Genomic DNA, 13,312 nt, shown 5'->3' on the forward strand with positions numbered 1-13,312 from the left:
ATACCGACACCACCCATGCACATAGTAGTTTGAAAAACCCTCTAACCAAAATCACATAACATTCGATCGAGACATGCCCCCGACTATAGCCAAAAATAAAAATCCAAGTAACAAAAATATTGAAAAGAATCCCAAAAAATCCGATTAGGAAATGCCTCCGACCATAAAAAAAATCCAAGAAACAAAAATAATGAAAAGAAGTCCATATCATGAAATGGAGTCTTTTTGAGTATGGACACTCACCACTTCAATCTAACTCAATGCTATCCCCAAACACCAAGCAGGAGGAATGGTAGTATGGCCGGTTCTTGCATCGTATGGGGATACAACATCCAAAGATAGTTAATGAGCGAACGTTAACATGTACTCATGGTAAAAAGATAAAATAACGCCATTATTCAAAACCAAATCCAATAATCATATGCTATCACACATATACATATATATATCATGACAGGATAGGAAACCCGGTTTAGTATGCATTTAAAACATTAACCTGGGCTAAGTAGCTTGACCATCAGAAGATCACGCATAGGCTATATGGTCTCAGCTCCCCCTTTTAAAAGGTCCCCTGTGCGTGTTAGCCACACAATCGAAGAAAAGAACATAAGATTACTAATACATTTCCCAAAATATAAAGTATGATGTCATATAAATGGTCACAAAAATAACCCTTACATCGACAAACGTGAGTTTCCAGTATCGGCCCCCCCGAACCCCCTCCTTCCATGGCTTTACTACTTGGCCCTCTTTAAGCTTATATTAAAACCATTTATACATTCAAACCAACTACCAAGGAGTCTTTTAATTAGGCATTAACTATTGGTATCGTCATACCAATATAGTGCTTGTAAGTCTATCCTTTGATGCATTACCAAAGCCATTAAATTAAGTTGACTCTAAGTTCCTGATTAAACCAAAACCATGGCCACCAAGGCCTTTCCAATCAATTTAAAATCAACCAGACAAATTCATGTTGCACTATAATTTATGTAATGCAAAGATGTCAGGAGTAGTCAAACTATGTGACAAACTCATTCTCATTGGCGTTTTAACAAATAGGTTAAGGGAAAATAAGTTTCAAAACCATAACCAAGTAATTTGGGTAATCCATAATACCCCGAAATGCCTTTACCATTAACATGCATCCCACAATGTCAAAATCATACTAAAATTATGTGGGGAAACATAATTAAACCATCAGAAATATTATTCAACCATGAACTTCCAAAACCCCCAACCTTTATTCCAAACCATAACAATGTTATGAAAATCATACATTAAAACACATGATCTTTGTAATATTATAATGAGGGAGGAGTAACATGCCTTAGACACCAAGGAAGATGGAGAGAAACCACCCTTGAGAGCCTTAAGTAATTATCTTTATGAAACCCTAGACTTTTGCTTGAGATAAAGTTTGAGAGAGATTTTGAGAGTGTGTGATTGAGAATAATAGGTTAATGAATCCCAAAATATTTTTTATGTCGTGGTATCAAAGGGATTTACAAAGGGAAAATGTCTAAAATTCTCCCAACATAAAACTATAAAAATACCTTTGGTGGTTATGAGTTGACCCCTTGACTCGTGACAATACCATATGATTCATACCATGAAGTTGTCACCAAGATAGTAAGTTACACACTCATACACTATACACCATGGATTTGTTACCAAGATAGTGAGTTAGACACTCATACACTGTCAACCATATGACTCCTTGATCCTCGCCCATGACTAGAATAGATGACTTATATGGTCTAGTCGTACCTAAGACAGAAACCAAAGAGATTGACACAGGATAACTTGTGACTTCCCACAACGACTCATAACCTATCCTCACAATTCTTAGTGAGCCACTCATACTCAGAGCTAAACCAAGTCACTAAGTTACTGATTTGATTAAGAGACACCAAATGAACTGTCACCACACCTAATGACTCGTACAACCAAACCATAACCACAACAGAAACTCAACTACCATTCACTAGACACCTTACAAGTTGGGCCACCTGATCCGTACCTGTAGCAAATGACCTATATGGTGAGTCGTTACTAAGACAAAGAGTCCAAAACTTAGGAAATTTCCAAGGGCCAAAGCCCATGGTGTTTCACATTTCCTCAACTTAGAAACTAGGGTTTTCACCTTTATGGATTCATGTTTCCTTGCAAGAATTATTTACTTTAGGTATGTGGGATTTCAATAATGGGTATTATTTCACTTATTGTGTCCCATAAGGACTCAGAAAAACTCAACCTTTTTATGCTTTCATATTCATATTCAAATTTTTTATCTCCTCTATATTTTAATCTCCTTAAGATACCTATTTATAATTATATATTCTACATGAGTTTGACAACTTTTATGACCTATTATTTTATGAATTGATACTTGATTAAATTTTATAATACTTTCAGATGAATAAGCATTATTTTTATAAATCTTGGTGTGTTATGAACATACGGTCCTAGTACTATTAGTTTTAGCATGAATAAATATGATAAGTTTCAGTGTACATACCTTCAAAATGATTTTAGTTTTAGACTATTAGTTTTATGAGCTATCAGTATAAATCAATTTTGGAGTAGTACTTAGCATCGAGTTAGATTGGGGTTTAGTGCACCTAAGTTCTAGAACTATGTTCCACCATAAGTTTATTCACCCCTCTCAGTTGGAAGTTAGTTTCGTGATTATGTTAGCTATGTATTTATTACCTATCAAGTAATATTAAATCCTCTCAATGGGTCATATCAACAGACTCTATGTTTAGCTTACAAGGGTTATGTCAATTAAAAAACTCTACCATAGACTCAGACTCAAATTATTTATACATGACCCACAATTTTGTTTTTTCTAACTTTAATTTATGATTTTTAGAAACACCTTGCATATTACTTTATAAAGTATGCTAAATTGGTCATTGTACATTTAGTTTAGTTTCCTTATAGATAATATTTTTATTATTTTAGTATATCAGTTTTACTTTATGTATTGCATATTTCACATGCTCAGTATATTCTAAGTACTAAATGCATAGTTTTTCTTGTGTTGTACTGTCTTATGATATAGGTTCATATGCTTAACATTAAACTTGTGCTTAGTATTCTCTAGTGTCATCTCAGCAGCTATTAGTAGTGAGTCCTCATGATCTAAGGATGAGAGTTCATAATCAATTTGATTATTAGCGTTATATTTCAATTTAAGATATTTAGAGTTAGCTGAGGACTTTTCCCAGAAACTCATCAGTTAGTAGAGTCTTTCAGACATAGAGGTAGAAATTTCAGTTATTTTCAGTGTTTGTGTTAGTCCAGACTTGCTATTAATTTAGATATACCATTATCTAAATTTGGATATCTTACATATCTTTTATTCAGTTATTTTTAGTGTCAATAATAGTATGATAGGCCATGGTTTAGTTTGGGGTCACTTGTGGTTCTAATCACGGTATTACTTCCAGAGTGTATACTCGAGTCATGAGAAATTTGGTATTAGAGTATCAGGTTTAAAGTGTCCTAAGGTGTCCAAAGGCCACGTTAAGTAGAGTATTATTCATGGGTGTAAAATACACTAAATCACCTATTTTAGCTTCAAAATCATTCTTTATCTTACAATTAGTGGTCAAGGAATGCAGGACTACTATTGATGGTAGCTTATAAACACAACTTTTTATCAATTTTTTACTAATATTTTATATACTTTAATCGAATTTGAGCTAATTATAATAATTTTTTACGCATTACATGTGTTTTATTATGTAGGATGTGTTTCCAAGATAATGGATGATTTGGAAGATAAAATAGGTGATTTGGAACTTTAGAGTTTGAGTAGAAATTCAAGAAATTAATCAAGACCGAGTTTGGGTTCAATGAACAATTGAACATGAATAAAGTGGTATTAAAATAAAGAGATTAGGAGAAAAAAATTAAATCAAAAGAGAAAATAAAATGCAAAATTATCATGCACTGGAGGGCACTGCAACTCCAAAATATGCACAAAGACAATAAGTCTTGTTAGTTGCACCCTCGTCTGGGCGTTCAAATTCTAGTTTTATGCCAACACGGTGTAGTCCGGATGGTTTATCAATTTTAAGATTAATTTTGGAAATCCATGCAAACTACTTCATGATATATGAGTTGGAATTAGTCCCAAATTAGGTTATATAGGTTTTAATCAGCAAAGGGGAAGTCTAGAAACAAGGAATTCACTACTTCCCATCACAATTCCAGTTAATACAAAAATTTGAATGAATCACTGGTCGTAATATTTTCTAATTCCTATTCATCTATGTTTTCTTCTTCTATCATGGAGTATTTTTTCTTACGGTTTTGGATACACATAGTGTATTAATAATTTATTGAGAATTTTGATTTCTACTTCTATACTAGAAATAATTATGTAGTATGAATTAAATTGAGAATTTGTTCACTATTTTATTAAATTGAAAGAGAAATAATTTAGTGGATGAATTTTCATCAGTTTTTTTCATTGAAATCACATTTTCTTTAAAGTAATCTATCACGACCCGATTTACGAGTTATGATGGTACCTACTCAACCCCACTAGTAAGTAAGTCAAAATATTGGATGGAGCTATAAGCAATGGGCTATATGGTGGAAAGGGCATAAAAGCCAGAAATTTGCAAGTAAAGACTTACAACAATAATTCAAGTAATAATAGTCTAAAAGATAGATAAATAGAAATAACCATCCAATGACCTAGTAGTGTCAGTACAAGAGCCACTAGCAAAATAAACATAAGTACTATAATAGTTGATATACATCAATTTCGAATAATGAAAGACTAAATAAAAGTAGACGAAGAAGAAATGGCATCTCTAACATCGAGAGCTCACCCTACCTTCGAAACTCTAAACAACATGATCACAACATCAACAATAGGCACTAGTATTTAGATTTGTACCAAAAGGTACAAAAGTGTAACATAAATTAAAAAAAAACCATGTGTACTCAATAGGCATCATTGGTAGACTGAGATAAATTATAATATACGAATAATAAAGATGCAAAATAAATAGGCTAAGCCAAGGTAAAAGGGAAATCTAGAATGATGCTCCAATAATATAATTAAAAGACCACAATATATATAATATGAAAGAAAGAGTAAATAATACTATAAGGCTGGCTCCCTTAAGCCAAAAAGTGTTGAAAAGTAAATAAGCCAATACGAGCCCCCATATGCCTAGATGATGCAATTAATGAAGTAAATAACTAGATTTTCATAAATTTACCGACTATCAAACTATTACCGCTAATCCATCCGTGCCATAACATACCATAAATAAATTTCAAAATATGGACTCAAATCGAACTCATATCATCATCATCATTTACTGGACTTGAACCATAACTTACTTCATCAGTTACTAGACTTGAACCAAAACTTAATATCATAAGTCACCAAACTTGAATAAAAAATTATATTAACTCACAAGTACCAAACTAGCATAAGCATCAAGAATCAAGTCACTTCAAACTCTAAAATATTCAACTTTAAGGATATAGTATGCCCATTAAGTCTACAAGTAAATAACAAAAGTCTTTGCCTTAGGTGGGATGAAGGGACCCACGTCTAATCTACAAAATCCATTTTAAGGAAAAACCTACCCTAGACTAGGATTAGGTATCTAAATCACATTCTAGATATTAATTAAGCCACAATTAGCCATAAGATAACAATTCTCCATAAACATGAATAACTATGTCAATTACGCCTAATTTACGATCCATAATTGTCTAAACAATACAAATAAAACAAATTATACCAATTATACCTACAAGACATAATTTCCATCCCATATCTAGCATAATATCATAAATATACTATGAATCAGCACAATCTATGAGGAAGGTAAACCTAGTCTACCTGGAAGCTAAAGAATGCCTAAAGAAATTTGTCAAACCGTCGTTTCCCCTTTTGAGAATTTTTTGAAAAATACCATACTATAAAATCATAATCTACTCATCAATACAAGAACAATGATACCCATATTATACTTTTGTGCTTCGGTTCTAAAATTATGTAAAACTCCTATGTGGAGCCTGCTTGGAACTGCACTTTCAAAACCAATAACACGTTCCTCTATGCTTAAGGAACATTTACACTATAACATGAATAAATTCTAAGCTCAAATAGTGCTATAATCAACCGACTAATATTCTAGGGAGTTTGAAAAATAATAGGGGAATTAACCATGAAATCAACGAAAAATTACCAAAAATTTAGAGAAGATATGAGTAATCCAAGCTTATGAACTCCCTAAAAATACCTACTAATGTCTCTCCTAAGCATCCACATGTTTTATTGTTTTAATTCTTGAACTTGTATGAAAATGGGAGACAATTTGGGCAATTGGTTCATTTAAGGGATGCCCAAGTGTTGCTTATGCGGTCATCACTTTCACATCCAAGTGCCATGTTCATGATACCTTCCTAGTCTGCACATGTCGCATAAGGTACCCCGGTGTCGCTTATGCGGCACTCGTTTATGCAATGAGGGACTCACGAAACACTCAACTAGAAACCTAGTCACTTAATGTAATGACCCTCTAAGTTATTTCCTCGATTTGCATTTCTTTCCAGCATTTTGAGCCATCCTAAAGTGGACATAGACCATTTATGACTTGACAAAACTTTCGATTCGTTAACGAATAGTTCATTTGGACTTTAGGCCCATTTCCCTATTTTGGATCTTTAATTATTTAGGATATGATCTCGAACTAAAACTACTAGTAAATAACCTGGGATGAGAATTTCTCTAGCGCCATCAACTTCAAAATATTGAATTTAGAGTAGGGGATCCTTGGTTCAGGTCTCGAGGATTTCAAACTCATTTTTGGCTATTTGACTAATTATATGAAAAATGAAACTATTGGTGTGGGCTTACAATTAGTCAAAACAATCTTAGATGAAAGTTTTGATGGTTCCATTGGGTCCAGAACATGTGTACAATAAATTTGCACTATTGGATCATGTTCAGAGGTTTCGAATGAGTTTTAGGGGTCAAAAATAAGTTTTGAAGGTTGATGGTGTAGCTGCTTTAGCAACCGTTGACTGTTTGACCATCTGCTAAAGCAACCATATTAACTATTTAGCATTAATTTTACCTTCTGATCAGACTACTTTAGGTGTTAAAGTTCTGCTTTAGTGGCCACCATTGAGTATAAGACCCAAATTTGTATTTTTAACTTTGTGGGAGCTAGAAAGCTTCGATTTCAATGATTTTTGATGTTTTTTTTCATATAATCATTTTCTATCAATTTAGAACTCTAGTATACCAATTTCCTAAGAACTTATATTATATTTTTGTGATTTCCACCCAAATTTATAATAAAAACACTATTTTTACTATGCTGGGGCTTGGAAGCTAGGATTTGGGCAATTCCGAAGGAGTTTTTGAGATTTCTTCAACGGATAACTTTTCTAATATTACAATTATCATTTTCCACTTGATTTTATCTACATAAAAACTTCAAATTCTTAATTTCAAAATGCGTTTGGTAATTTTTGTCGGTAAAGCTTGAAATTGATTTTTTTTCTTGATTTGAATCTCATTTTTAACTCATTTTTTCATGGGTTTTTAGATGTCGACTCCTTTGAATGTGGGGAACATATTTCTAAAATAAAATTATGGTTTTACCCCTTTTATTTTTGAACCCATTTAAGGGTCTATTTTTAGATCCATACTGAATATACCAATATGAGTCTCATTTTAATCTTAACGCTGTGTTGGTTACTATTTTGATAGGGTGATGACATTTTTGGATCATGGAGAAAAGTAACACTATTTATGGGTATTCAAGGAATAGCTGTTTTACATCAAGGTAGGCTTCTATCTCCTCTTCTTCATGAGAGAGAATATTTTATATATTGCATGTGAGATAGTATGTTAGGATGCAATTTTGGCTAGAACATTGTAACTAAGCCTAATTTGTAAGTTTGGTGTTTGGTAGATGAATTGACCCTGAAGATGAAGTACGTATTATGCATCTAGGATCCTATTTAATTAGATTTCTATTATGTTAGGATTAGTTGTGTCATGAACCAAGGCTACCCCTAGTCGCGACATACTGCTTAAGGCCATAGGTGACCTCAAGCTAACCAATGATCTGGTACCTGCTGTGAGCACTAAATAAAGTAATGATAAAGTATCATATAGAAAATTTGAATTACTATAATTACTGTGAAGGTGGGATAGTGAAACAAAAACCAACATGTTCGAATTATTGATAAAAGATACTAAAAACAAATCTGAATATCTAAGCATCTGAATATCTGAAGCATCTAGTCTGAAAGCCTCTAAGACATATAGAGTTGATAAGAAAACCCCCAACTAACTTCAACTAAGAGAAAAGAAATACTGAAAGTAACTAAACATAACTTTTCATCGATAGATCATCGATAGATGAGGACTCACCACTACTACTGCTGAGATGCACTGAACTGACTATAGGCGATTGGGAAACTGAGCGTCCAAACCTATAATGTAAAATCAATATATCACAAAAGAGAGTATGTCGTACTTTGAATTTATTGGTACGTGATATAGGGACTAACTTAAAATACATATGGATATTGAAAATGAATGCATGAACATGTAAATTGAATGCAAGACTAAGTAAAACATGTACTGTATAATCTGTAAAACAAACTGACTGAATAGCTGATAAACTGAATACTTGGCCATCGAACCTATACTGATAGAGATATAACCCAAGTGTTGAACTAAAATTGTGGGATCTATCATATGAATGACATGCCTTAATCTACTCTAATCTGGGTCTAACCTATAAACCAAGATGTAAGGGAGTCAATACCTTGCCACAAGTACTAACACTGGTTGTGTGGATGAACTAAACTAGTGTTCTGAAGGACTAGGGTGTCAGTTCTTTATGGACTGGTGACCCCTAAGGGAGTGTCAGTCCTCTACCGGTGGGTGACATATAATATCCTGCGCTAGCTATGTAGTTTTGTAACTTAGGGATTGCTACTAAAGGTCTTAGTCCTCTACTAGCAGGTGAGTCTTCATCCCTAGGTTCCCTTAGTGCTAAATCCTTTTTCCAACTGAACTGACACTGTTACTAATTAAAGTTAACTGGATATCACAACTGATAATTGCTCATCGTGCATATAATAATCTGAATGTGATGATAAAGAATCATGATCTAACTTACTTGTTCTTGAAAATTGAAACATGTATAAACATATTGGTGTCAGGTGTTCATAACCCTCCAGTACTAAAAATACTTTAAATACAATAAAATCATCACAACCTAGTAAGGAAATTCAGGATTCGTAGACCCAAAGCATATTACACTTTACTAAAATGATGAAATCCATGAGTTTGAGTATGTGGATATGTTAAACTCATGAAAACAGAATGCTCACATTATTTAATTCTTAACTTGATGAATTTACATGGTATTAATTGAATACAATAGGGCTGATTGAAATTCAAAGCATGTAATAACATTATTTTAATGGGAAACACATTGACATGGCTTTAATTCAAAACTACTAAGAAAAACATGGATTGAATTCATAATTAACGTGGATAACTTCATGAAAGAGGATAAAAGTTTCATACTTGAACCAAAAAGGGATTTTGGTACTCAATAGTTGGAAGGAACCCATTGATGAATATCCCACATATCTTAATTTCTTGAATTCTTGAACAAGAAGCTTGGAATAGAACTTGAATGCTTGAATCCTTAAAGAAAAACTTGAATTTTTACGTTCTTGGGAATGGGGGACGTGTTTGCATAATTTAATTGATGGGTAATGGGGAAATTGATGCCCCTATTTAGGTTATAAGTCATTAATTTGATGCTTGGAAAGAGGGGAAATGCCAAAATGCCCCTCTTTAAGTTAGTGAACATTCCACAGAAATCATAGCCTCTATAGCATGGAGGTCATCGTGGAGTCTATCCTTCATGTCACGAAGGCTATCGCAGACACTAACCTATGTGGCATGGATTTTATCACAGAGATCCAGCCTCCGTGACACACCAAAATCACGGAGGCATTCTGCTTATGAGGTCAAAAAACACCCCAAACCTATTCCCAAAATTTCAAAACTCTCCCGGATGACCCTTTTAACATCCGTAACTATGTTTTAACTCAAAAATCAAAGTTTCAGACTCGGGAAGGCTAAAAATAAAATATTCGTATTCTTGGGGTATTAAAATGAGTGTCTTTTCATAATTAGTGTATATTAATGACTTGTAACCCCTTTAATTAAGTGACTAAGAGCTGGAACGTGGCTAGAATCTTACAGGGTATTACAATATCTCCCTCTTGGAGTCATTCATCTTCGAATGAAACTGGTTAAACTTAGATACCAAGAAAATTGAGATCATGCATTGAATACTTATGAGATGAATCATTATTTGATAACAAGATCTAAAATATGATACATGGATTGATCTAAAATCATGAATGCATGCAATGACATGAAGATGGTTGGATAGCTGAGATAGAAAATGAGATAATCAATTTAAGAGAAACCATTACCTCAAGATGAATCTAAATTTATAGAGAAAAGATGGGGATACTTAGCTCAGATATCTGCCTCTGCTTCCCAAGTAGCTCCCTCAACGGACTGATTTCTCCATAAAGCCTTAACCAAGGGAACTTCTTTATTCCTTAACCTACAAATCTGACAATCAGGGATATTAACTGGGACTTCTTCATAAGAAAGGCTATGTTTTAGATCCGCACTCTATAAAAGAACAACAGAAGTTGAGTCATCAATACATTTCCTTAGAAAAAAGACATGAAACACCGGATGTACTAAGGAAAAATCTACAGGCAACTCTAACTCATAAGCTACCTTCCCAAAATGGCTCAAAATTCTATATGGGCCAACATTGTGGGGATTGAGCTTTCCCTTCTTGCCAAATCTTTACAACCCTTTCATGGGTGAAATTTTTAAATAAACAAGTCACCAACATCAAACTCAAGGTCTCTTTTCCTCACATCTACATATGATTTATGTCATCTTTGGGTTGTCTTTAGCCATTTTAAAATTAACTTAACTTTCTCCATCACCTTATAAACTGAATTTGGCCCTATTAAGGCAGCATCACCTACTTCAAACAAACTAATAGGATATCTACATCTCCTTCCATAAAGATCCTCAAATAGAGCCATCTGGATACTAGAGTGATAGCTGTTTTGTAGGCAAACTTAGTCAAAGGTAAATGGTCATCCCAACTACCTTTAAAGTTGATAATATAAGCTCTCAGTATGTCCTCTAAGGTCTAAATGGTCCACTTTACCTAAGCATCTGTTTGAGGATGAAAAGCTACAATGAGATAAACTTGGGTACCAAGACCCTTCTGAAAAGCCTTCCAAATATAAGAGGTAAACTGAGTACCTTTATCTGAAATGATGGTCAAATGAACCGCATACAACTTTAGAAAAATATTCAGCTCAATACGAAGTATGAACTGGCAAGAAATGGGTTGACTTAGTCATCCTATCTACAGTGACCCAAATCAAATCATGTTGACGAGCTTTACGTGGTAACCTTGTAACATAGACCATATTCATCACCTCCCATTTCTAAGTGGGGATGATGAACTCCTAAACCATATCACTTGGCCTTTGATGCTCAACCATGACCTACTGACAGTTCAAGCACTTAGCCATAAATTTTGCAATATCTTTTTTCATACCAATCTACCAGTAGATTTCCTTCAAATCAAGGTGCATCTTAGTGACTCCTGGGTGAATAGAATATTATGCAACATGCTGTAACGCCCCAAAATCGGATACCGAGATGTCACACGGTTCTTAAGGTCACAAGTGACCCCAAGCTAACCCTTCATCTGGTATAACCCAAAGCAACTGAATAAAATACATAAAATAGAAGGAATAATGCGGAAACAACCCATAACTTAGTCTGACCAACATGAAAGTAAATTTACACGGTCATAATTCTGCTTATATATATACAAATCTAAAATTGAATACACTGACTACTAGTGACTGTCTATGAAGCCTCTACTAGCATTGACCAAAGATAGCCGGGTCATTACTCCCAACTCCCCCTACTCAATACGACTGAATACAAAAAATATGATACACCACAAATCTAAACAACTCAAGTCCCTGCATCAAAAGGACTAATCACCTGCCGATCTAGAGCTGCGACCCAGATGAACATGATATGTGCGCTATAGCTTATACCTACATTTTGGTAAGAATGTAGCCCATGGAAATATATGGGTCAGCACTTTGAAATATACTAAGTATGTGGGGGTGCATGCAACAATATAAATAGTATAATCAATTTCATGAAAACATGCATACGGACAATGGTGACTCACTTGGCTTGAGTTATATCAAATCTTACTTTTCGTCATTTCATAATAAATGGTTCATATGATAAAATCTCGTAATCCACGTAAATCATTATAAATCATAAATTATGATAAATCATCATGAATTATCATATCATCAAAAATCATCATAGGTAATTATTAATCATCATAAATGACCATAAAATATCGTAAACATCTCAACTCTTTGACTCAAATCTCAAAGTGACTCGGTAATTCAAGAAACTTAATCTTATGGATATGGGAGTTTCCTATAACCGACAACCCCACGTGAGCTACGTGGAATACCAACGTTTGAAACCCCCATTGGTGGGAGCGTCATACTATTTGCCAGAGAGTACGACCTTAAAACTGGAATAATCACAATTGGGCTCTCAGGCCAATAATATCATCATCAAACAACCCTACGGTGGCACATAGGTTTGGGAAAATACCAAATTTCCCTCTCGGTGCTAAGTACTACTCCCCGACAAGCTCAGAACGCATTAGGAAATCCACTACAACATCACAAGGGTCTATCATAAACACCAAATCAAATCTCTTTCTCATTTATCAAATCATATCAATTTGTGGATTCCTAAATCAACACATTTTAGCTCAAAACATTTTAATCTTCCTCAACATCAACAAGGTATTAATGCATTGAACCATAACCTACTCAACATTTCGACAAGGATATGAAGACTCAATACGTAATATTTTCAACAATTTAACTCATCAAAACCATCCAAAAAATACCAAGACTCATTGCAACTTCGATATCAATATACCCGATAACTAAAATCGTCATAAGTAAGCTCAAAATTTGAAACATGGCTCGAAAACACTTGGAAATACCAATAATTCATTCTTGAACTTAAAACGTTGATACATGTTCAAAATATATCAATTCTTGAAAGAAAAACCAAGAATCCCAATATTAAATCTCAATTCATAGAATGAAAATAGTC

This window comes from Capsicum annuum, chromosome 9, assembly GCF_002878395.1.
Source record: "Capsicum annuum cultivar UCD-10X-F1 chromosome 9, UCD10Xv1.1, whole genome shotgun sequence".
NCBI classification, from domain to species: Eukaryota; Viridiplantae; Streptophyta; class Magnoliopsida; order Solanales; family Solanaceae; genus Capsicum; species Capsicum annuum.